This window comes from Monodelphis domestica, chromosome 7 (assembly GCF_027887165.1).
Source record: "Monodelphis domestica isolate mMonDom1 chromosome 7, mMonDom1.pri, whole genome shotgun sequence".
Taxonomy (NCBI): domain Eukaryota; kingdom Metazoa; phylum Chordata; class Mammalia; order Didelphimorphia; family Didelphidae; genus Monodelphis; species Monodelphis domestica.
The window spans coordinates 194,601,796-194,629,217 of record NC_077233.1 but is presented as its reverse complement, the minus strand read 5'-3'; the positions used below and the strand labels follow the sequence as shown (position 1 = coordinate 194,629,217).

At 38.1% G+C, this 27,422-nt stretch overlaps 1 pseudogene; it reads left to right on the top strand.

Moving 5' to 3' along the window:
- The first annotated feature begins 6,882 nt into the window (after positions 1–6,882).
- On the top strand, positions 6,883–9,289 carry LOC100022089 (putative monooxygenase p33MONOX; annotated as a pseudogene).
- Positions 9,290–27,422: the final 18,133 nt, after the last annotated feature.

Below are 27,422 nucleotides of genomic sequence, written 5' to 3'. Positions count from 1 at the left end.
GCACATGGTAACAGTAAAAGTAAAAAAATCAGGAGTCAAAAATGAAAAAATAAAAACTAAAAAATCAGCACTAAATTAGAAAGATAAAAATGAAAAAGTACTCTGTTCAGCTACTACCTGAACTGTTTAAACAAAATTACTCTGAAAATTGGGAAATGGATATAAGTAAAGGCATTGGTTTTGATTACTGTCTTTTTTTTTTTTAATTTAACCAATGTAAAACAGTCACCATAACTGGGAAAATCGAAAATCTCAGAAACCATTTGGGTCACAAGCACTTAGTCTCTTTCCCAAGCAGGGTGATATGACCATTACAAGTAGCATAAAAATACAGGCTTATTTGGAAAATATTTCAGAGGCCAATGAAATAAGATCATAAGTAGCATCATTTCACAAAACAATGAAAATCAATGGAAGAGAAAATAAGCCTGAACAAAGCTTGGCATGATATCCAGCCAAGCCAGATCACTTTGAAAACATTTATAGACTAAACAGGAAGATCAAGTATATATGGGAAATGAAATATTCATCAAGCTTTTCTAAAGCAATCTAGTGGAATCACAATCTCTCCTCTCACAACTTCTACTCCAGCTACTCTCTCCCAAATGAAAAACAAAACCTTAGGGATATCAAATATCTCTAGCCAACAAAACAAATCCCCACACCAGCAATGTCCAGAAATGTGTGTCTCCTCACTGTTAGGAGGTGGATGGTATGTTTCATCATTGATCTCTGGAAATGTAATTGATTAAGCATTGGTTAGATTTCTTAAGTCTGTTTTTAGTTGTTTTTCTTTACAATGTTGTGGTCATTACATAAATTGTGCTCCTGGTTCCGCTTCCTTCTCTCTGTTTCAGTTCATACAGTTCTTCTCAGTTTTGAGCCCCAACTGAACTAGAGGAAGAGATTGTGTTGAATTGTATTTGAACAATTGCAAAGAGTTTTCAGCAATACTAAATTGCTTCCAAACACAAAATCCCATCTTCTTAATATCAGTATTCTCCTGGTTGTACTACTATGTGGGTAAATATTAGGAAACATCATAACTTAAGAAGGAATGTAAGGGCAGCTAGATGGTTCAATAGATAAAGACCCAGGTTTGAAGACAGGAGAACCTGGGTTCAAATCTGGTCTCAAGACATTTCCTAGCTGTGTGACTTTGGGCAAGTCACTTAACCCCAATTACTTAGCCCTTACCACTCTTAAAATATTTAGTATTGATTCTAAGACAAGAGGTAAGAGTTCTTTAAAAAGAAGAAATGCAATCATTGCTCATTGATTCCTGTTTGGACTGGCCATGTCAGAGGTCCTATGCTACAGTTCTTCAACACTCCTAAGTCCACTTCATACGTGCTGCCATGATCAGAAAGTCAAGAGAATTGAGCCTGTGAGATTGGAAGGCAGCAGGTGCTGCCAGTAACCCTAAGGGCATCAAAGGTGTGGGAGGGAAAATACTTCCTATAGGAAACATATGAAAGCAAGAATTGCTTAGGCTCTTGGATTGGTATTTCTAAAGTGTCTTTTACTCTGTCTTAGAGCTGAATGCCTTAGTAGGACGGAAAGTAAGAAGTGCCGTATATGACAAAGCAGTGAAGCTCTTGGCAGTCCAGGCTGTTGCTTAGACCAAGCATTTCTAGCTCTCCACACCAGTGGCTAGTGTTAAGTCCCATTGATTCTGTGGAGTGAAAAGGCAAAAATTAGCCTGTTACTTCTTTTTTTTTTTAACCTTTACCTTCCATCCTGGAATCATTACTAAATATTGGTTCCAAGGCAAAAGAGCACTAACTGCTAAGCAATTGGAATTAAGTCATTTGTGGAGGGTCACATAGCTAGGAAGTATCTGAGGACAGATTTGAACCCAGGACCTCCCATCTATAGGCCTGGCTCTTAATCCACTGAGCCAATTGCCAACTAGTTGACCCCCCACATTACTTCTTTAAAAAAAAAAGATGAGTGAATGGGTCCTGTGAGAACAAGTCATAATTTCTCAGATCCCCCTGTAATGCTGCTGCTGAGATTTACTCTTATATTGATCTTTCTTCTTTGAACCCACTGTCAAAGACTTTCCCACTTCCTACCTCTTGTCTCTGCTTTTGGAACTTGGACGATTTGCGCTCATTGCAGCATGATTTTAGGATTACACTCTTAGAGCTTAATTTGGACATGACCTCATTTCTCCAAAAGGCAAACAACCCCTAGAGTTCTTTTTTTCTGACCTTAATTACCAGATGTCGGTTCATCAAGAATTAGAAAGCCAACAAATATTCCCATTAGAGAACTCAAGCCAGACATGACTTAACAGAGGTTAAAGCTATGCCAGCAAAGACCCAGATTCAATTCCAGTCTCAGACACTAGCTGTGTGGCCCTAGGCAAGTCATTTAACCTTCCTGACTGCTTTAGCTTCCTTATTTGTAATATGGGCATAACAATAGCATGTACCTTCTAGAGTGGTTCAGATCAAATGAGGTGTTATTTGGGAAGCACTTAGCACAATGCCTTTTCCCCTTTAGTCTCCACATGCACATAACTGTCTGGACCCTGAGAAAAGAGTAAATATGGATATTTCATTGAAGCCTTCTGATTCTTAATCCTAGTAAGGAAGTCACCCCCGTTTCTCAAAGGCTACTGGAGCACCAGCTCTGGCAGGCTTCCGCAGGATGACCAAACTTCCAATATTGGCCTTAGGATGGAGCGTTCTGTTGCCTGAAGACTAGCCTAGATAAGTTTGGAGACTGGTCAGCAAGTCTGCTACCAGGTAATGAACTTTCCATTTTTACTGGGAAGGGGGGCAGGGAAGGGTACAGAAAATCCCAAAGAAGGTCTACTAAGGCACAGAGGGGGCTGTAATCTTCACTGGAAAATGGGATTCCCCCTGGCCTGTGAATTGTTAGATTTCATTTCATTGAAGCAATGATGATTTATTAAACTCCCAAATGACCTGTCAAGTGGTCAAGAGTTTAGGATTACTCAGGTGGTCCTGAGTAGGTTAATCATTTTTTTAACTAAGAAATCAAATTAATCCAGAAACTTCCCCCTCATCAAGTTATAACAGGTCTGTACCACACTCAGTCAAAAGTTGAAATGAACACCTTGATGGGAGTCCCTTTAAGACAGAGAAAGACCCAGGAACTACATTCCATCTGGTAAATAATTGCTGGATTTGCATTCTTGTGCATTCAGGCACACATGGAACACTACACAACATGAAGCTGGGGGGAAAGGTCTGGGCTTTGTGGTGAGAGTTGAAATGAAATTGTTTACATCACCAGGTCAAGACCTTCCTTCCAGAAGAGAAGAAAGCTACCAAAAGTTTCCCATAATTTCTAATTAAGTGGGAGCCAAATAGGTAGCTATTTTTTAAAAGCTTTCCTATGAATAAATGGATGAATGAATGAGTGAATGAATGGATGGATGGATGAAAATGCATTTTTATTTTTAATAGATTTTTAAATTTTTATTTTTTTTAATGTTTATGATTCATTTTCTTTTCCCTCCCCTTCTCCCAGAGCTGACAAGAAATTCCAGTAGGTTATACAAATGTTATCATTTGATACCTATGAAAAACATTTTTAAGTATTTACAATGGGCAAAGTTCTGTGCTAAGTAAGTACCAGAGAGTTTGAATAGTATGATGGCTCCTGTTCTCAAGAAGCTCACATTCTAAGAAGTTGTGGCTACTTACTCTGAAGAAGTACAAGATTCAGGGCAACTAGGATACTCAGTAGATAGAGAGCTATCCCTGGAGACATGGAGTTTCTGGGTACCAAATCTGGCCTCCTAGTTGTATGACCCTGGGCAAGTCACTTAACCCTAATTGCTTAGCCTTTATGCTCTTCTGCCTTATAATCAATTCTAAAAGGGAAGATGAGAGTTAAAAAAAAATACAAGATTCTAAATCTACACCTATGAGTTCCTCTCACATAATCAACGAAGACTCAGAATATAAAGGGATTCTGGGCATCCTTAGTTCAACTCATGCCTGACCAAAAATTCCCTCCACTGTATCTCTGAGACAGAGTCATTCAGCTTCTGTTTCAGGAATCTCCAGTAGTATGAAACTGTCTCTGAAGATAGCCCAATTCCCCATGAGAATAATTAGGAAGTTTTTCTTTATCTTAAAATCTGTATCCTTGCAACTCCCCCACCCCCTCCCACTGCTAGTTGTACCTTCTGGATCTAAACAGAAAACAAAATTGAATTCTTTCCCCACATTTCACATTCATAATCTTCTAGTGTAGGTGGCAATTTATGAGACTGTCCCTACCTGTGTGGGCCTAGGAGTCACTGTGGAGTTACTATATATAGTTCAACCAAAAAGTAGAATTACATCTAATATTGCTACCTTAATGGCCCTGTAACAAGCAATTTTGGTGCCCAGGGCAAATAGCATGAAATTCGCTATAGCCAAGAAATCTGAAACATGCCTGGGGCAAGCAGCATGAAATATACAAGTAGCATAAAAAGCTCTCAAATTAATATTCTCATTTGTGATGATAATGAAAGAAATAATTAAGACAAACTAAGTTAAACAGAAGAGAGAATTATTAGTTACTACCTATTGGAGAAGAGCAGGTGTTAAAATTTTGCCCCTTCTAAATTTCAGTGCCTTGAGATGAAACCACAAGTAGCCCTATCTTAGTTGTAGCTCTGTACCAAGAGGAGGTTCTGAGAAACAAAATAGGAATAGTTCTATAAGGGGGTATACAGGTTTTATGCTTTTACATTTTACTTTTTTAGGCTTACGGATGGAAGAAGCTTCCTGACTAGAAAGTTAGTTCCCAAATAATTAAATCATACAAATCAACACGCATTTATCAAGGGAAGGCAACAAGTACTTATTTTTTAATTGAATTTTTTTTAAATACATGTAGAAACAATGTTTGGCAAATGTTGTCTGACATCTTGTGATTCAGATTCTCTCCCTCCCTCCACACTCCACCTCCTCAAAGGGATCAATAGTCTGATATAGGTTATACATGTATTTCTATATCTCCCATGCTGTGACTGAAGACACATATACAAGAAAAAACTCACGAAGGAAATAAAGTGAAGAATGGCATGTTTTGTTCCTTACTTAGCTGTGGATATATTTTTAAAATTATTTTCCCTTAGGGTTATCTTGCAACCTTATTTTGCTGATAATAGATTAGTCCGTCACATGGTACAGTATTTCTATCACTGCAACAAGCATTTATTAAGTGCCTGCTGTGCCAAGCACCATGCTAAACACAGTAAATATTATCACATTTAATCCTCACAAGGACTCTGAAGTAGATATTATTATCCCCATTTTACAGATAAGAAAGGCAGACAGGCAATTTGAGGCAGACAGAGGTTAAGTGACTTACTTGGATTCACATTAGGCACACACACAGCTAATAAATGTCTGAGTTTGGATTTGAACTCAAGTCTTCCTAACTCCAAGCCCAAAATTCTACAGCCTCTGTGTGCTGAGAGTACGCTAAATACTGTGGGAGACCCAAGTTGGTAGAAGACAAAGACCCAGGATTCAAGCTGCCCTACTATAAGAGAATAAGATGACAAAGTGGAAATAGCAGTCAGGGTTCTAAAAGACCTCAATAAGCTAGAACCTTGAACTGATCCTATTACTGTAAGATGAAGATGAAAAAGGATTAATATAAAGTCTTGTATTTGGTTAAAAAACTCAACTTCATCACAAGCTTATAAGATAGCAGCAAGTTGTCTAAAGATCTGCCAGTTCAATATAAACCATTGGTATAACATTGCAGCCAAAAACCCCTAAAACATGATCTTAGATTGTTCAAAAGGTCTAGATTTGGAAGAACCTCCATGAATTGATGCAGAGTGAAATGAGCAGAACCAAGAATACAGTGTACACAGTAAGTGAAACATTGTGGAACTATCCAATATAAGAGACTTTGCTACTAGCAGCAATGCAATGATCCAGGACAATCCCAAGGGACTTGTGAGAAAGACACTATCCACATCAAGGGGAAGAACTGTGGGAGTCTAAATGCAGAAGAAAAACACAGGATTGATCACTTATCACTTGTATATATGGGTATGTAATTTGGGATTTAAGCTTTAAAATATCACCCTATCGCAAAAATGAATAATATGGAAATAGGTATCAAGTGATAACATTTGTATAACCCAATGGAATTGCTCTTTGGCTCTGGGAAGGGATGAAAAGAAAATGAATCATGGGGAAAGATTTAATAAATGAAATTTTTAAATTAAAAAAATAAATAAAAGATCTATAGTTGGGGTGAGGGTGGGGCAGCTACATAGCTCAGTGGAATAAGAGTCAGTCCTGGAGATGAGAGGTCCCAGGTCCAAATCTAGCCTCTAATGTGTTCTAGCTGTGTGACTCTGGACAAGTCACTTAACCCCCACTGTCTAACCATTACCACTCTTCTGTCTTGGAAGGTAAGGGTTATTTTTGTTTGTTTGCTTTTAAATAAACTTTCTATAGGGTCAGGAACTAGGAAAATGATAAACTATCTGATATTCTGTCTGGTCAGACCACATCTAGAATGCTGTGTTCAGTTCTAGGAACCACAAGAAAGGATAAACTGGAAATTGTCCACAGAAACACACCCAAGTGGGTGACGTGACTTGAGATCATGCTATATGTAGACTGAATAAGGGGCAGTTAGGTAGCTAGAGATAGAGTAGATAGAGAGAACCAGCCCTGGAGATGGGAGTTCCTAGCTCTGTGACCCCAGTAAGTCACAACCCCAATTGCCTAGCCCTTACCATTCTGCCATGGACTACTACTTAGTAGCTTATCAACTCTAAGAGAGAAGATAAGAATTAAAAAGAGAGAGAGGTGGGGTTGGGAAAGGGGAAAGTAAGGGAGGGGGAGAGAGACAGAGACTGAGAGACAGAGACAAAGAGACAGAGACAGAGGGACAGAGACAAAGAGAAAGATAGAGAGACAGAGAGCGCTTCGAAGAAATGAAAGGGCAGCTAGAGCAAAAAGCAAAAAGAAAGAGAGTCCCTGCCCTCAAGAAACTTCTATTCTCCTGGGGGAGTAGAGAGGAAGATACTTGGCCTGAAGGTAAGGTCTGGAAGACCAGAGTAAGGCTGGGAAGAGACAGCTAGAGCAAAAGAGATGAAGTCAGAGATGTGCTGGAGTCCGCTTTGACCAAATACATTCAGAATTGGGAGCAGAAGTAGAAGATGGCAGGTATTCTCCCAGGTAGTGTGGGCAGAGGCTTTTAGACTTGGATCCTGCACCTTTTTTTTTTTTTAAAGAGGAACTTTGGCTTCACTTATCTTTTCTTAGCTGCATCGGTTTAGGTCTTGGCACAACTTGCGTCATGATCTCGGATCAGATCGCTTCGTGCTTTGGCACTTAGAGAGGGATGGGGCCTAGAGCCTTGTTAGTCTCAGCTTCCTGTCCATGGCCAAGCCTTGGGCTGCGGACTGTCTCTTCTTCCTGGCTCCCCGCTTCATCCCCTTCTTCCTCCCAGCTGTCAGTAGAGCCTCCGCCTGAGAGCTGCTTGAGACTCTGCTAGTACATCACTCGCTGCAGAATGTTCCCTTTTGACATCTTTGTCCTATCAGCATAACTTCCATAGACTTTCACTGTGGGAATCAGTTCTTCATATCTAGAGAAACACTCAGATCACAGTCTTTCATGGCATCCAGAGAACCAGATGTGTCTGGTTGAGGATGGAGAAACTAGCTTGTCCTCTCCTTCCATAATCCCCTCAGCTTCCAGTGACCGAATGAACGAGGTTCCAGTGGTGAAGGCCAAAGCTACGCATGTCCTCATGAATTCTCTAAATACAAAACAGACATGAGAGCATCCAACACTTTGAACAGCAAGCAGGGCTGAGACGCAGGATACACTCCCCATAAAGGCCTCACCACAGAAGAAGCCAAGTACCATCATGAGGTGGAGGCAGTCCATAAATTGAAGTTCCAAGGGGGAAGCTGGGTAGCTCAGGATTGAGAACCAGCCCTAGACATGGGATGTCCTGGGTTCAAATCTGGCCTCAAACACCTCCCAGCTGTGTGACCCTGGGCAAGTCACTTGACCCCCATTGCCTAGCCCTTACCACTCTTCTGCCTTGGAGCCAATACACAGTATTGACTCCAAGACGGAAGGTAAGAGTTTAATTTTTTTAAAAAATTGAAGTTGCAAAATGGAGAAATAACAAAAGATGATAAATTGACTGTTTCAGCCCAGTCTACTCCAAGTAGCACACCCCATTCTTCTCCCAGGCAAAAGCCCAGAGGTTGGTTTGCTCATGGATCTTCTAATTCTTTACCGAGCCTAGACATCAGCAGAATGGACTCTGGAAATGGAAATAGAGACAAACCCTCATCTGAAAAATGGAGCCTTTTGGGACCAAGAACCCTTCAGAAATCTGATTCAGGTTTCCGTATCCAGTCCTACAGAGGTATGCAGAAACCATCACCACTGGAGCTCATTCGGACTCAGGCTACTAGAATTGCAGAAGACCCAGCAGCCTTCAAGCCACCTAAGATGGATGTTCCAGTAATGGGAGGAAAGAAACCAGCTCCAGGGGTCCATTACCTCAAACCAAGAGACATGACTGTGTTGACTCCCACAGGGTTCTAAAGCTCCCTTTTCATATGAGCAAAGTTGCCTTTCCTGCTGCCCCACAGTTATGTAGTGAGCGTATTATAGACAGACTTGTCCTTCTTCCTATCCACTTTGCACTTGACACAGGAAAGATGACATCCCTTTACAATTCTGATGATGAAGATAGTATTCCTGGGGAGGTCCTGGCTGTTTCTTTAAATATTTGTACCAAAGCTTGATTCTTTCTAATACTAGAAGACCTATTTTGTAATGACCCACAGTTGATCTGAATAACTTCTCACAACAGTCAACCACACCGATCTATAGAACTAGATTGCAAGGGATAAGGGGAATAATTAAAATCTGGTAGACTTTGTTCTACATATTTATCCAAGATAAATATATTTATTTTGGTGGTTCTTTTCCTTGATAAATAATATTCCCATTTTCCAGCTTAGACGTTGTATGCTTCTTAGAGAACCAAAGCCGGTCTAGAATCAAAGCAGTGGTTCAGGAGCCTTTTGTCCTGGTCCCTAATGGGGAATGTCTATTGGAAATGGAGATTGTTGCTGTCCTCTGACACTAACATGTCAAAGATCTTTAAAAGGTATCATCAGTCCTTTGGTTAAAGGCTTGAAGCAGAAGGAGATCTGGTCTATCCTGTCCCTTACAAAAGGGGGCTTTTCTTTTTGGAACCCTCATACATTGTGATTGGTGACTGAATGGCGAAATCTTTGCTGCTTCTAGTAAAAAAATAAGTGATCATTGTTCACTTTGGCAAAAAATAAAATAAAATAAAAAATAAAAATAAAAAATAAAAAAGAGGAACTTTGCAAGTCAGGCGTTCAGTAAGAATGTGTGTACCTATAGAAAGAAATAAGTAAAGCACATTTAAACAAAATGAGGAGGGAGTGGAAGGAGGGCAGGTGGCACAGTGGGTAGAGTGCCAGGTCTGGAATCTGGAGGACCTGGGTTCAAATATGATCTGAGACACTGTGTAACTCTGGACAAACCATTTAACGCTGTTTGCCTCGGTTTCCTCATCTATAAAATGATCTAGAGAAGGAAATGGCAAACCTCCACAGTATCTATGCCAAAAAAACAAACAAACTCAAAACAGAATCACGAAGAGTCAGAAATGACTGAAATGATCAAATAACAACAATAATATAACATGATGTAACGGAACCAGGGGTGTCCTCGAGCCAGCACTAACCATCTTATAAAAGCTGATTCTTAAATTTTCAATGTGAGCATTTATACCTCCCAAATTGGCAAATGATTTGATGCTTATTTTATTGTTTTGTCAATTATCTGTATATAAGAAAGTGGTTCTTGTATCTTGGCTTGTCCTGCAAAACCTCTCTCTCTTCATGTCTCTACCACATCCAGAGAAAGAACTGTTGGAGTCATCTTTCATATCAATGTATTTATGGTTTTCTTTTGGGGTTTGTGTTATGTACACATTAGTTCTTATAACAAACAGTAACTGATATGGAAGAGTGCTTTGCATAACAATAAAAATAAAAATAAAAATTTGTAATTGAAGGAAGTATGGCAAATGGAATTAAGTGACTTGCCCAGGGTCATATAGCTAGTATCTAAGGATGGATTTAAACTCAGTTCTTGATTTGGTGCTCTATCCATTGCACCACCTTGTTCCTTGAACTGCCTATTAAAGGTTAGACAAAATAAAAACATATATTTTCTACCAGAAATCTATCTATGGACACTAAGTTAAGAAGCTCGGGGGGGGGGGGGGGAACAGCTGGATAGCTCAGTGGATTGAGAGTCAGGCCTAGAGAGGGGAGGTGCTGGGTTCAAAGCTGACCTCAGACACTTCCCAGCTGTGTGACCCTGGGCAAGTCACTTGACCCCCATTGCCTAGCCCTTACCACTCTTCTGCCTTAGAGCCAATACACATTAATGACTCCAAGATCTGGACTAGATGATCTTTGTGATTCCTTTTAGCACCAACATTGTGATCCTATATCTTTACAATACTTTAATTCAGAAATATGAACTTTTATACCAATTTTATATTGCACCTTTCTACTACCTTTTGTTGTTAGACCTAAGATGCCTAATATTGAGCACCTCCTAAATAAAGTCTGTGAAAAATGAAAATTCACCTTACTTATTGACATCTACTAAGTGTGGGTCGGGGGGGGGGGGGACAAGAGAGAGACTCAAGATTTAAAAAAAAAATAACCTGAAGCAAAGCTTTTCCTTATGCTTTAGAGGCTCTGTAAAACAGAGCTATACTATACTAAAACTGTTCAGACTAGAGACTTCTTCATTCCAGTCACGAGGAGTCAGACTCTATTTTAACAAGATTAATATGAAGCGAGATAAAGGGTACAAAACAACTAAAGAGAAAACATGTTCTCAGTTGATCTCATCTAGTATAAGACCAACAGTTTATTGGGAGGACATAACATATTAGGAGGCATAACAAATCTCTGCCTTCTCTGTCTTTTGTTAAAGGAGGACATGTAATTTCATGAGAAGAGCACTGAATATGGTTTAAAAACCCTAAATTAAAATACTCATTCTACCACTTACTACCTACATGATCTTGGTCAAGTCTCCTGATGTGTCTTTCCTCCTCTGTAAAATGAGAGGATTGGACTAAATGACCTGAGGTCCCCTCCAACTGTACATCTAGGAATGGACGGCCCCATGATCCTACAGTCCCTAAGGTCCTCTCCAACTCAATCTCATTATGCTCTAAATGCAGAGCATAGTCTTATGTGCCCTTCCCTGGAGTGATTAGAATGTATACTGCAAGAAACTAATGATGTGTTTGAGCCTATATAAAATCACCAGATAAGGTTAATGTAAAACACTTTCATCTATTGTTTAAGGATGCACACTCCTGATTTTTCAGGGCCTTATTCTCAAATTTGTGATATTTGGCCCCTCACTGATTATTGACCTTGGCATCAGAAGAATAACTCTAATGAAAAGAGAGTCTGTCCTGGTGAAAGACCTGGGACTGAAGTCCTAGATCAGATAGATTCTGGCTATGTTTAGCCCATACAAGTGATTTAAACTCTCAGTTCTTCCTAGGCATAGAAAACTAGGTGGCTCTGGATAGAATGCGAGATTTGAAGTCAAGAAGACTCATTTAGGCAAGTCACTTAACCCTATTTGCCTCAATTTCCTCATCTGTAAAAAGAGCTGGAGAAAGAAATTACAAACCACTCCAATATCATTGCCAAGAAAATATCAAATGAGATCACAAAGAGTCCAACATGACTGAAACAAATGAATAAGAACAATCTCCTGTGCAACTTTAAGACTTTGAGTTACACAACAGTTGCCAATTTGCTATAGTGAAGGGATTTTCCTCACTGAAAAGTCCCTACACTAATAAAATCATAAATCCTGAGAAAGAACACACACACACACAACGTATACAACAAATGCAGAGAAAAACTGTGTATGCCAAGAAAAAACGCTTTATAAAGTGATGGGTCTCTCAATAGCTGAAGCTAATGTGCAACCATAGAGGACGACATGAAATTGGACTGCCTTTAATGATGTGACTCGGGGTGCTATTCTCTACTGGGAATTCACTGACCCACTCAGATTTTTTTAAAAGAAATGAAAGGAAGATGAAAGTGGCATTGAGTAACAAAATGAATACAAAGGAAAAAGAATCATCCTGTAAGAATAACCAGAATCCCTAAAGATCAGAATGAGCTGTAACTGGAAATTTAATGTTGAATACATGGGAAAATCCTTTTAAAAATACATAGTGGAAGTAAGAAAAATATTAAGGAAAGAAAAATACTAGGAATGTTGGGAGGGGTGGTTAGGAGATGATAAAGGACACCTGCAATAAGAAAAAGGTTTAAAGATGTTTTCAACTCCTATTTTGCTTCTCTTTCAGAAAAAAATTATATTTGGATAGAACAAAAAATTGTTACAGGAGTTAAAACTCTCGGTAAGCTTCCCTCCTTAAGTTCAAGTCATAAGTTTCCAGATGAATGGTGTCCTCCAGTGCTAAAAGATGTGATTGCTGAGACTCAATTTGAGATTTTTATAAGATTGTGGAGAGGCAGAGTCAAGATGGCAGCTTAGAGGCAGTGAAAGTTCAGACCTCTGAAAACTCTTCCTCACCAATTAAAAACAAAATGCTTCTAGGGGATCTGAAAACCAAATCTAACAATAGGACAGAGCTGAGGAACCCTCCTGCTGGACCCAACTGATAAGGTACACCCCCAAAAAGCCTGAATTCAAGAACACTTGGGTTTAAGCAGAAGGAAGAAGGAAGATCCCAGGATCCCTCCCCCAACTACAGTACTGAGGCTCCAGCAGTGACTGGAATCTCTGGGCAGACAAGGGTGCTAGTCTGGAAGGAGTACCTTGTGGGCAAAGCTGTGCCAGGCTTGGGCCTTTGAACACAGGCAACAGAGAGGCAGCTGGAGGAGAACCTCAGAGAAAGCAGCCCAATTGCAGCCGAGACACTCCATATTTCCCCCCTTCCCCCTTCCCAAGGTTTTGGCCTCAGGGCACATCCAGCTCTGCAAGATCAACTCTGCTATGGCTTAATATTATCAAGCGTTCAGAGGGCAGGGAAGCTCAAGCTCCATCACCCCTCCCCCACAGACTGCTCTGAGAGCCTTGCTGATCAAGCTCCATGAGTGAAGGCTGCAACTACTACAAAACACCTTAATAACAAGGTGAGAATCCCAGCTCCTTTTAAGCTTCTTCTGACATCTAGGGAAGGTCTGACATCAGGACTCAACCTGACCAATAAGCAGAGCAAAGAAGAAGTCCCTTCAGGACAGAAAAGCCCAAACCCACAGATCTAGCACATAATGAGAGGAGCAAGACTACAGGCAACTATAAGAGGAAAAGAAGGGGAAAATATGAGCAAACAACAGAAAAAGAAAAAAGAAATTACAATTGACAGCTTCTATCCAGGCAATGAACAAAGAGCAAATGAAACAGAGGAAGATCAAGGAACACCAAGCAAAAACACAGAAACACCAGCGAATTGGACACAGACTTTGGAAGAACTCAAAATACAATTCAAAAGAACCTAAAAAGCAAGATAAGTCATTTGGAAACAGAGGCATTGCACTAAAATGAGAAAACCGTGTCTTAAAAGCCAAAATTAATCAGCTTGAAAATGAGGCAAAGGAGATGAAAGATGAACTCCAAAGAAAAATCAGACCAGAAGGAGAAGGATGACCAAAAAGCCAGGGATGAAATTCAGTATTTAAAAACTAGAATAAAACAATTAGAAGCAAACTTCTTCACAAGGCAGCAGGAAATTATAAAACAAAATCGAAAGAATGAAAAAATTGAGGAAAATGTGAAACACCTCATCCATAAAACAGAAGATTTAGAAAACAGGACCAGGAGAGACAACTTAAGAATCATTGGTCTACCAGAACACCATGACAAAAGAAAAAGGCTGGACATCATTCTACAGGAAATTATCCAAGAAAACTACCCCAACATTCTAGAGCAAGAGGGAAAAGTGGAGATTGAAAGAATCCACAGATCACTTCCTGCACTTAATCCCCAACTGACAACACCCAAGAGTGTTATAGCCAAATTCAAGAACTACCAGACCAAGGAAAAAATATTACAAGCTACTAAGAAGAAAGCATTCAGGTACCATGGAACCAGAGTTAGAATAACACAGGATCTGGCTGCATCTACAATGAAGGACTGAAGGGCATGAAATATGATATTCTGGAAAGCAAGGGAACTAGGTCTATAACCAAGAATCAACTACTATTCTTATAGGGAAAAATATGGTCATTTAACAAAATAGAAGACTTCCAAGCATTCATAAAGAAAAGACCAGACCTGAGCAGAAAACTTGATGCCCAAACACAGAACTAAAGAGAATCATCAAAAGATAATTAAGAAAGGGGGAAAAAACAAAAACAAAAAAAGATTGTGGAGATGGTAAAGAACTAGAGATGGGAAATTTTATGCTCATTTTAAAAGCACAAATGGTAGAGTCCTGAAACTAAAAGACAGAAAGTTTTACTTAAATTTCTGGGAGGAAAAAAAATAACTGAGAAATTTTATTTAAATGATAGCCTGTGATCACATAGAAAAAGAAGCTGGGATCATAAAGTTCCAGAGTAGTTTTTTTAAAGAATATATCATTACAAACTAACTCATTTCCTTTTACCTTTGGCAGCTAGGTAGACATAATAAGATTTCAGCAAAGAATTTGACAAGATTCCTCATGATTTCCTTGTAGATTAGATGGAGAAATGTGGGCTAAAATGATACCACAAGTAGAAAAATCCAGAATTGGATGAAGACTAGTCATAACTAGGTCCAAATCAACTTAGAGGGAGTTCCATGATGGGATCTGTCTTTGGTTCTGTGCTGATGACATTTTTATCAATGACTTGGATGAAGGCAGATATGTAAAGCTTGTTGGATTTATAAATGATACAAAACTTGGAGGGTATATGGATGATATTAGAAAATAAGTATTATTTTATAAGTATTTCACTATAGTTACAAACAAACACTATATAGGAACAACACGAAGACAGGATACAGTCGCAGAGGAGGTAACTTTAAACATGTAGTAAGTATTCACTACAAAATAACATATATATATATATATATATGACACATTTCTCATAAACTCTGCAACATTATAACCAGGTGATGAGTATCCATAGAAATAAATAAATACAGATAAATCACCTTGGAAAAATAATAATAATTGTACACATTAAAATAATAAGATCTTATCTCATAGGAAGACTTTATATGTTCCTTGAAGATAAAATCAAGAAAACACATATAACTTTCTAAAGAAAATCTTTAAGTTTTTCTTAGGCTATCTTAAGTTTATTTTCCTTCTGCAACATGTAAATAGTTTGTACATAACATATACATAGTTGTAGAAATTGTACAAATCTGTATATTTATGTAGATGTGTATATAGTTGAATTATTAAAAAGTTTTGATTTTATTAGTACAGTAAGTTGATTTTGAATTTTAATGTAGTTAGTTTTGGTTTTCTGTATTAATAATAGGATGTGGTCTTAGCATAGTAAAAATTTTTATTTGAATTGTTCAAATAGGATTTGTAAAATGAAGTTTGCATGAGTTTTGCATAGTTATTATTTTAGATAGACTAGTTTTTTGTAAAACACAAGTTAGTTTGTATCTGATTTTATTGTTTCAAAAGTTTTTCTAAAGTTTGCATTTTGTATTTTCCATTTTGAATTTCTGTAATTGTATGTTTTGCATTTGCATTTGTACAAATAATGTTTTCATTGCTTATTTGTTTTCATTGAAATTTTCTTTTTGTTTTCATGTATATCCCTAGTAAAGTTTAGCATAGATAAAGTATAGCAATAAGAATAGGATAAACTAAGCATAATATTAAGACTATTTTTAGGAGATATAATAATAATAAGGTTAAGTATAGCTTTAGAATTACATAGAATAGCGAGCATAAGGGAGAGATTTTTCATCTCTCTAAAATAAGCATTGTTTTATTAGTTTAGAGATAAGAATTAAAGTGGCTGGCTTTGGAAAGAACTGGAGTTTGAAGCAGAGCTGAGAGAGCATGTTAATTTCAACTGCTGACAGTTATAACCATTTTTCTATGTCAGTTACTCTCTCTGGCAGTTGGCAGAGATACACACTCAGAGACTCTCTCTCAGGGCTGGAGGAGGTAACATCTTTGCCTCTCTCTCTGACTGAGGAAAAGACCTGAAGGAGCTCAGTGTTTTCCTTTCCCAACTTGAAAAACATTATTGACTATCTATTGTGGTTTTTATAGATTGTTTAACTCTGAGAAGACCAAAGAAAAACCTGGTCTTTGGTTGGGACTCTGAGTCTGTTAAGTCTGTTAACTGGATAACTGTTAACTAAGTCTCTAAGTCTGTTAACTGGATTCTTGTTGAGACTCAACCAGCTAACCTTTGTTATTTTATAATATGAAGGCAAAATTAAGATTTATAAGGATAATAGTGGTAGTTTTTATTTAGATAGTATAAATTTAGGTTAGTCAGATCAGGGAGTATTAGTGTGGCCTGTGAAACACAGGAGAAGCAGTTCCTTGCAGAACCAGGGAGTTTATTTGGGTGTATTTAGAATCCCTTAGAATTAGAAATCCTTTATTTATCCTTATATATTTCAATAAATACTTTAGTTTTATAATAAGAGTCTCTTTAGCGTCCTTGTGCCTGGCCCTGAAGGGAAGTTCATATTTGAGCTTCACTTCATCACTGAAGATACTTTTGATTACATCTATCAAAAGTATCTGAAGAGTTTGAATCTGATTGGTGAGTTAAGTAGGTTTTGAAGAGTTTTGAACAGTTTTTCCATCTAAATGTTTTATTTTATAGCTTGCAAATTTATTTTTACAAGAGATAGATTCTATGCTGGATGGCAGTTACAATCTGAAAAAGATATCAATAGGTTAAAATGATGGACTTGAGTGCAAGTTCAAAATGAGTTAACAGGGGATGTGATAACAACAAAAAAATGACATTCTTCTAAGCTATACTAAGATGTAAAGTATCCAGAAAAAAAGAGAGGTGATAATGCCATTTTACTCCCCTCTGGTAAGAGTTCATCTGAAGTAAGGATCACATTTGAGGAAAGACATTTGCAGGCAACCTAGAGAAAATCCATAGGAGAACAACCAGGATAATGAGGGAACTGAAGCTCATGCCATAGGACAGTAATAAAGAACCTATGGCATGGATGCCAAAGATGGCATACAGAGCATACTCTCTGTGGGCATATGCATTGCCCTCCCCGCCTCCACCCAGTTCGTTACTAGAAAGGCAGGTGGAGCTTCTCCCCCTCCTCCTCTCCACTGTGCCTGATGACATTTTTTTCACTTCTCTTGCCCCTCTGCCCAGAAGCCCAATGGAAGTGCTTCCTCCCTCCACTTTGGGGGGCAAAGGGGGGAACAACATTTGGTCTGGGGGATGGGGTGAGGATGGGGCTAGTATTCCATCTCTAAAAGATTCCTCATTACTGGTCTAAGGGGTAATCTTAAGGGGTTGAGGCAAGAATATCCTGACACCAACTTGCAACTTGAACCTGCTCTTGGTAAATTTTCAGTGTGACCATTTATACCTCAGAAACAGGCAAATGCTACAAATCAAGTCTACATATGTTCTGTTGTTGATTGTATAGACTTGAGAAAATAATGGAGAAAATGTTAATGCAGGTTCAAATCCAGAAGAAAACATATCATTTGTCATTTTGGTTTTATGGGTATATGATTTGGGGTTTTCATTTTAAAAGATTACTCTATTACAAAGATGAATAATATGGAAATTGATTTTGAGTGATAATATATGTATGACCCAGTGGAATTGCTTGTCAGCTCCAGGAGGGGAGAGGGAGACGACAAGAATCCTGTAACTATGGAAAAATCAAAAAAATTTAAAATGGAAAAAATGCAACAACACTGAAGATTCAACTTTAAAATGTGTCCTGCATACATTTTTTTGGAGAGCTAGTTTTTAAAATATTTACCATCACACCCTTGCTTTAAGGTATCTTTTCTTTTGCTCATGAGCCCCATCAGTATTTTTCCTTGCTTTTATTATAAGCTGATATCAATTATTGAATCAGACTATTAGAAATGGATATTTACTATAGGTACATAGTGGATACAAAATAACTCCCCCAAATCTATGACATATTCTTCTATAAGTGCAGAGTCTAGGGAAAGTGGATTTAGGTGGATTTAAGTTTAAAGCACAGTGGCAAATGGGGGTAACTCATGGTTTATGGATTGCTTCTATGACAGAGGCTGGCACATAAGAAGAGTACCAGGCTGAAGAGTGTGGATCTGATCACTGCAATGGAGGAGGGGCCTGAGGAGATTGGAATCTTGAGGAGCAGAAGATTCTGGCTGGTAGAGCAGTTGGTCTCTCAGTCCTGAGAAGCCAAAGAGAGAAGGTTGCATAAGACTTTCTCCTGAGGGTTACCCACTTTTTCCTGCTTATGATTGGAAATCCTTCCCCCCAACACTTCCCAATTAAAGGGACTCAGAGAGAATAAACTTGAGAAAAGGCATTTTTAATCTCTGACAAACTTTACCTCAGCTCCTGTTATCCTGGGTCTGAACTGTGGACAAGGGGCCAAACCCAGGGTCAGTCAATCTGACTCTCTCTCAGGGGACTCAGGTGAGGATGGGAAAAGGGTTTTAGATAGAGACAGGGACCCTCTTTTCCCCACTTTCCTTTCCCATTCTTTTCCCTACCAGTTATTCCTTGGTATTACCCTGATTAAGTTGACCTTAAAGAAGTTATCTTTTCTCCAAGCTGTGAATCAAGTGCAAGTGAACAGATCAAGGGAAGAGAAGAAACCCTTTGGTTTCCAATAGTGAAGGGCAAGGGGGGAGAGGGGAAAGGGGAACAAGAGTAAATCTGGGAGAGCAGCCATAGCTAAGGAGGGAAGGCAGAAGGGGGAAAATCTTCAAACCCCTCTCCTCTCTCTGAGCCAACCCTAAACATCAGCTCTCCTCTCCTAGATTCTGTTTCCTTTACTCCCCAACCCTTTTCTCCATTACATCTACTGTCTCCCCTGAACCCTCCTTTGAGAAGGGTGGTCTCCACTCTTTTTCACTCTCTATACTGAAAGACTTAACTTTCTCTCAATTACACTTCCAGTCCTTAAGATACCTTTTAGGTATGGTATAGTTTTTTTTTTTTCTTGGATCTTATAAAACCTTGGATCTGCCTTTCTTCATCATGGGTCCTGATGCAGAAACTTATACCAATTACTGTTATCCCCAGGGATATTGGCAGGATAGAGATGAAAAGTTCAACCCATCTAGTCCTCCTCTGGTTAAGGAGGAAGAAAACTGATTATAAGGCATATTCTTCCCTGTCAAGTGATTCCTTCTTAGGGATGACTCTCTCTCTCTTCTCAGCTGTCAGATACTTGATTCTCCAATTCCAATCTAGATCACTGGTTGTATGCATGCCCCCCCCCAAAGGTATAACCATGTCCCTCAACCAATTGAAATAGACTTCCTGTCCCATCTAAGGGGATTCTGTGTCTTATTCATGCTGAGTTCGACTTATGAATGATTGATTCCATTGATGCGTGTTCTCATATGACAAAGGTATCAAGACATAGAATCTTGTTAGTCACTTGGAGTAGAGTTAATTGTTTAGGATGACCCTCACCCTTACAAGCACATAAATAAAAGAATAGCATGACTATAGAAATGGGGTAACACTGGTTAAAGGAGTTATTCACCACCACAAAAAGGCCTACTAAGAGTAGTTTGACATGTATTATACTCTTGCTTTTTCTTTTATGTCCTTAGAGTATATATGCCTAATAGTGGTTTGACTGGTTAAAAAAATCAATTTTTTTTGTATAAGTATTATTTGTTGTCCAGAATTTAACAACTTTTGGGGTTTGGGTTTTAAAAGATTACTTTTTTATTACAATGAATAATATGGAAATAGATTTTGAGTAACAATATATGTATAACCCAGTGGAATTGTTTGTCAACTCCTTCCAACACTTAACAAAACCTTGCAATTGTTTTGCCCTGATTTTCAGTAAGGGGAAAAGATAGGTTCTCTAAATTTAAGCTCAGCTAGCTTGATTTTGATCCATGATAAAATTATAAAACAGATGATTAAGAAATGCTTAGAAGAAAAAGCAATAATCACTAAGCGTCAATAAAATTGTCTAGCCAAATTAGCTTTACTTTCCTCTTTGAAATGACTGCCAGAATAAGCTTCAGAGGAATGCTGTAGACATTATAACTCAATTTTTGCAAAATGATAGAGAGAGCTCGGTGGCCCTAGAGTTGGGAAAATCTGAATTCAAATCTTGCTCCAGAATCTTATTAGCTATGAGATTCAGGGCAAATCACTTATCTTTTTTTGCTCTATAGTTTTCCTCAACTATAAAATATGGATAACATTTTTATCTCTGAGGATTGTTATGAGGATCAAATGAGATATTATTTGTTTGAGTTTATTACAAGGCTTAGCACATAGTAGGAACTATATAAATGCTGGCTACTGTTACTACTACTATGACAATGTTTGACCAAGCCTCTCAGGATGTTGGCAACATGGAAATCTAGAAATCCCCAGTTTATTTAGTTTGAAGGTAGAAACCCCAGGTTTGGGCCTTGTCACCGGAGAGGTTTCCCCCTGAGGGAAGAAGGTCCCGCTTCTCCAGACAATGAACATCCGGGTAGTTCAGGTGGGAACAGCTAATCCCATCCAATGCTAAATATCTCTTTTGTCCCTATGGTTTCTCCCCCTAGGTTAAGGTCCATTACCAAGGTGACCCAGCCCTGGGCAGAGTCTTTCCCTTTGTGTCCATTGTGGGGCATCAGCCCCTTTACTCTTATTCCTGCCTGGACCTCCTCATTTTCCTTTCTTACCATTGTAAAGTCAGTCAACTGTCCCTCTCACTCCAAGTTCTTTTGTTCCTCGGAGTCCATCCTGAGGGGTCAGTGACCAGAGCGTCCAGACTCTGTGCAGTCTCTGTTGTCGCAGCCTAGTAGCGCTAACCCCTTTCCCCCTGATTAAAGAGTGATTTTGACTATTTAAGAGCTCTGCGTTTTTTCTATTTGACAATGTCTTTGAGGACATTCTGGAGAATATTGACTTAATGATAATACATTTAAGTGGATCCATAGGTAACTTACTAATTGGACCCAAAGAGTGTTGTTTTATGGATTAATATAACTTGGAAGAAAGTCTCTAGTGTCATGCTACAGGACTCCATGACAGGCCTGGTGCTATTAAACAGTTTTATCAGTAAACTGGATCTATGTTCTGACAATCTGATGAAGCTTACAAAATGATGATTTTATTTTATCTTATTTTTTAAAAACCCTCACCTTCCATCTTGGAATCAATACTGTATATTGGTTCTAAGGCAGAAGAGCCATAAGGGCCAGGCAATGGGGGGTTAAATGACTTACCCAGGGTCACACAGTAGGAAGTATCTGAAGTCATATTTGAACTCAGGACCTCCCATCTCTGAACCTGGTTCTCAACCCAATGAGTCACCTAGCTGCCCCCAAATAATGATTTTAAATGTATGATACATAGGATTATGAAAGAAACCAATTATGTTGAAATAAAGATATGTTATTACTGTTTTTCCAAAGAAGGTCCCATACCTTCTGAATTTTGCAAAGTCTGACCTATTGCCCCAAGGCAAAGCACTGACCTTGGAATTTCAATTGTCCAAAAGAGAAATTTGATAGGTTGGGTTCTAATCTTAGTTCCAGGGAAAATGTAGTGTAATATTGAGTAAAGCATTTAGTCTCTGTGCCTCCATTACCTCATTTGTAAAAAATGAAGGGGTTCAACTAGATTATCTATAAGGTGTCTTTTGCCCCTACAATCTTGAAATTCTGAGTAAGATCCAGAAGTTCCCTGGAGCTAGATGCAGAGACAAGTTGGAATCAGGAGTCATCTCAAAAGAGTACCATTAGAACAAAGTGTGAGGGAGCAGAAAACTCGAAGATTTTAGGTACTAAGGAGCTGAGGATGAACTGAGTCACAAGAGAATATTTTAGTATTTCTCTTCAGTTTTGTTCTTCTTGGTACCATTCCTTTTTGCCCAATATCCTTTTTGGTATTCTTATTTTCCTTTAATTCAAGGATTTCATCATCTTTGCATTTTGGCCAAGCAAGTCTACTTCAAAATCTCTCTCTTATCTGCCCCCTGTCTCATCCTAGGGACACCTAAAGTGTCTACTAGCTAATCTGATCAACTAATTCCTGCTGATGTTAAAGGAAAAGAGCTGCCAGGTAATCTGAATGCAGTTTTAACTGGAAGTTTCTGGAGAGAAGGGACCTACCTTTAGTGGAAATTGCTAGCAGGGAGAAAGAGAGGGATGAAAAGCATTGATTTAGACCTGTAGGGGATGATTTGAGAGGCAAAATATCTCTTGGAACCTCTTTAAATCATTTTTACCTCATAGTGGACCAACCCTTTCTGAAAAGGAAGAAAGGAAGGAAGGAAGGAAGGAAGGAAGGAAGGAAGGAAGGAAGGAAGGAAGGAAGGAAGGAAGGAAAGGAGAAAGGAAGAAGGAAGGAAGAAGGAAGGAAGGAAAAAAGAGAAGAAAGAGAATAAAAAAGAGAAATCAAGAGAGAAAGAGAAAAAGAAAGGAAAGAAAAAGAAGGAAAAAAGAAAGAGAGAGAGAGAGGGAGGAAGATGAACTACAGAGCAGAGGTCTATTTAAAAAAAATACTAAAAACATACTTTAACCCTTTTCTCTGTTCCCACTTTTTTTTGTGGACAGTTTCTTATCACTTTACTCTTTAAATATTAGGAAATTCAGCTGACTTCTCAGAAAAGCCAAGTTGATATAATTGATTGGGGAAAGTAATGGATGGGTTCAAATCAACTTTCATTCTTACTATCTGTGCTTAACTGTTTAGACTAGATCTCTGAAATCCCTTTCAAATATAGATCTATAATTATTTGGGAAGGACTTTTTTTAGGAAGAATCTTTTACCTACTCTATTTTACAAAAAAAAAAGTCATACCTTTTTTGTTTTAAACTTTTATTTGGTCAATTTCAAACATTATTCCTTGGTTACAAAAAGCATATTCTATTCCTCCCTCTCCTCCTCCCACCCCTCCCAAGGCCAACATGCAATTCCCCTGGGTATTACATGTGTCCTTGATCAGAACCTATTTCCATGTTGTTGGTGTTTGCATTAGGATGTTCATTTAGAATCTACATCCCCAATCATATCCCCTCAACCCATGTAATCAAGCAGTTGTTTTTCTTCTGTGTTTCTACTCCCACAGTTTTTCCTCTGAATGTGGATAGTGTTCTTTCTCATAGATCCCTCTGGGTTGTTCTGGAACACTGCACTGTCACTAATGGAGAAGTTCATTACATTTGATTGTACCACAGCGTATCAGTCTCTGTGTACATTGTTCTCCTGGTTCTGCTCCTTTTGCTCTGCATCACTTCCTGGAGATTGTTCCAGTTCTCATGGAATTCCTCCACTTTATTATTCTTTTGAGCACAATAGTATTCCATCACCAACATATACCACAATTTGTTCAGCCATTCCCCAATTGAAGGGCATCCCCTCAGTTTCCGAATTTTTGCCACCACAAAGAGCGCAGTTATGAATATTCTTGTACAAGTCTTTCTCCTTATTATCTCTTTGGGGTACAAACCCAACAGTGCTATGGCTGGATCAAAGGGCAGACAGTCTTTTATCACCCTTTGGGCATAGTTCCAGATTCCCCTCCAGAATGGTGGGATCAATTCACAACTCCACCAGCAATGAATTAATGTCCTGACTTTGCCACATCCCCTCCAGCATTCATTACTTTCCTCTGCTGTCATGTTAGCCAATCTGCTAGGTATGAGGTGGTACCTCAGAGTTGTTTTGATTTGCATCTCTCTGATTATAAGAGATTTAGAACACTTTTTCATGTGCTTATTAATGGTTTTGATTTCTTTGATGGAAAATTGCCTATTCATGTCCCTTGCCCATTTATCAATTGGAGAATGGCTTGATTTTTTTGTACAATTGATTTAGCTCTTTGTAAATTTGAGTAATTAGACCTTTGTCAGAGGTTTTTGTTATGAAGATTGTTTCCCAATTTGTTGCTTCCCTTCTAATTTTGGTTACATTGGTTTTGTTTGTACAAAAACTTTTTAATTTTATGTAATCAAAATTACTGATTTTACTTTTTGTAACTCTTTCTAAGTCTTGCTTGGTTTTAAAATCTTTCCCTTCCCAAAGGTCTGACATGTATACTATTCTGTGTTCACGTAATTTACTTATGGTTTCCTTCTTTAAGTTCAAGTCATTCACCCATTCTGAGTTCATCTTGGTGTAGGGTGTGAGATGTTGATCCAACCCCAATCTTTCCTATACTGCCTTCCAATTTTCCCAGCAGTTTTTATCAAATAGTGGATTTTCATCCCAAAAGTTGGGATCTTTGGGCTTGTCGTAGACTGTCTTGCTGAGGTCACTTACCCCAAGTCTATTCCACTGATCCTCCTTTTTGTCTCTTAGCCAGTACCAAATTGTTTTGATGACCACTGCTTTTTAGTATAGTTTAAGATCTGGTACTGCATTTTTTTCATTATTTCCCTGGATATCCTTGATTCTTTGTTCTTCCAAATGAACTTTGTTATGTTTTTTTCTAATTCAGTAAAAAAGTCTTTTGGTTGTTCAATGGGTATGGCACTAAATAAATAAATAAGTTTGGGTAAGATGGTCATTTTTATTACATTAGCTCATCCTACCCATGAGCAGTTAATGTTTTTCTAATTGCTCAGATCTAGTTTTAGTTGTGTGGAGTGTTTTGTGGTTGTGTTCATATAGTTCCTGTGTTTGTCTTGGGAGATAGATTCCTAAGTATTTTATATTGTCTCGGGTGAGTTTAAATGGAATTTCTCTTTCTAATTCTTGCTGCTGAGATGTGTTGGAGATATATAGAAAAGCTGATGAAAAGTCATACCTTTTTAAGGAAGGAATGGTGTCTCAGGGAAGTGATATCTTAGCTAGCATGGAAGAACTACTATCCCACACACTAAACTTTTTATTTTTTTATTAAATCTTTTATTATTCCTGTGGAAAATCTAATAGAATATTTCTGTATATGAGGGAGCAGAGACCAAAATGTCTATTTGCATAATGCTCAGGGAACTGCTAAATATCTAGGAAGGGAGTCAACAAAAACTAATTGATTATAATAAAGAAATAAAGTAACTGGTAAAGACTGAGTAGCTAAGAGAAAACCTTCAGCTATTGTTCTAGCTTTTATTTTTCTTTCTCCTTGGCTTTCCCTCAAAAAAGCTGGGTAAACCAGTCCTCCTTCACTTCCTCATTTGATGGTGGTCAAATTGTTAAAAAGATGTAAACAACATCCCTGTTCTGTTCTATGACCTTCAGGTAAACCCCATTATTAAGAACTCAACTGCCACACTAAAATGTTAGGTACAAGAATAGGAAAGGATTAAAGTCTAATCCCATAAAGGATAAAAAGGATTGTTATGATTATTAAAGGATAAAAGTCTATACATAGAAGACATAATATAAGGTGCCAATAAGATAGACAATATAAACATATACATATATCTATACATACACACAAGATTATTCAAGCGATCGCTATTATAATTATTCCTGTGGAATAATTCCTGATCTAAGACTTCATTTGATGCAATTGATAGAATATATATTTTAATGTTATAACATATTTAGGCAAGAACATGTATTATATATGTTTTATATGTGTAGGCATATACATGTAAATATGTATGTAGAGATATATTTATCTATCAATCTATTTTTAACTTTTTTAACACATAGCTTGAAACTGAACTCATTGTCTGAGATCAGGAAACCCAAACCTTTAACATCAGAAATGAAGAACCACGGTGGAGAAATGCAATGAGTACTGGACTTAGAATCAAAGGAGACCTAGTTTCAAATCACACTTCTATCACTTATTAGCTACATAATATGACACTTATTAGCTAAATATTAAGTGTCTACTATGTGCCAGGCACTGTGCTGGTGATGGATACCTAAGGAATGAAACAATCCCCACTCACAGTGACCAAACATCGTACCTCGAAACTTTATTTGACTCTTTTTTTGTAAAGTAGGGTTAAAAATAGCTGCAAATGGGTTAGTGAAAAGAGAATTGCCTAGGAAGACCTGAATTCAAGTCCCATCTCTATCACATAACTGGTTCTATAAGTCTGAGCCCCCAGGTAATTCTCTATGACTCTCTCTCTCTATATATATATATATATAAATATATATATATATATATACATATATATATATATATGTGTGTGTGTGTGTGTGTGTGTGTGTGTGTGTGTGTGTGTGTGTGTGTGTGTGTGTGTGTATAAAAGCAGACACTGATCTGCTTTGGTAAAAGGAATTTCCATATTGGATTCTCTATACCAAGGAAATCTAGTCCATAAACATTAAAATAAAGCAAAACAAAACATAACATCTGGAAGTTTATTTGCAGGAAAATGTTGAGATAGTTCAACTTAGCTGCTTCATCTGGGGGTCATCTGTCATCTTGAGTCATCCCCATCCCTCAAGTTCTTCCCTGACACATGGACTATGTGACCCTGGGCAAGTCACTTAATCTCCATTTGCCTCCATTCCTCAACTCTAAAATGAGGATAATAATGGCACATAATTCCCAGGTTTTTTTTTTAAACCCTTACCTTATGTCTTGGAGTTGGCTCCAAGGCAGAAGAGTGGTAAGGGCTAGGCAATGGTGGTCAAGTGACTTGCCCAGGGTCATACAGTTGGGAAGTGTCTGAGGTCAGATTTGAACCTAGGACCTCCCATCTCTAGGCCTGACTCTCAATCCTCTGAGCCACCCAGCTGCCCCCCACCCCAGGTTTGTTTTGAGGAAAAAAATTAGAAAATATCTCAAAAACACTTAGTAAATGCCTAGCACATAACGGGCACTTAGTACATGTTTATTCCTTTTAGTTCCCCCTTCCTTATCCCAAAAATATGTAAAGTGCTTTGTAAATCTTGAAGATTTATTATTTAACAACTACTGTAATTATTTTATATTTATCTTTAAAATGTTTTGGTAGGTTTTGCAGGGAAGGGATATAAGGAAAGAACTATGATGATATTACATATCTGATCTTTACCTTAAATCTCTGAGAAGGACTTAAATATCCATCAGGTGAAGTTCAAGATAAGACTTGTTAGAGACCAGAATGATGCAGTGAAAACATGACTGTTCAGAGTCAGAGGATCAATGTATGTGTCCTTATTTTACTATTTAATAGCTATATGACCTTAGGTAAGTACTTAATCTTGCAGGACATAGTTTTCTCAATTATAGGAAAAAAAAGAATTAGACTTGATGATTTCCAAGGTC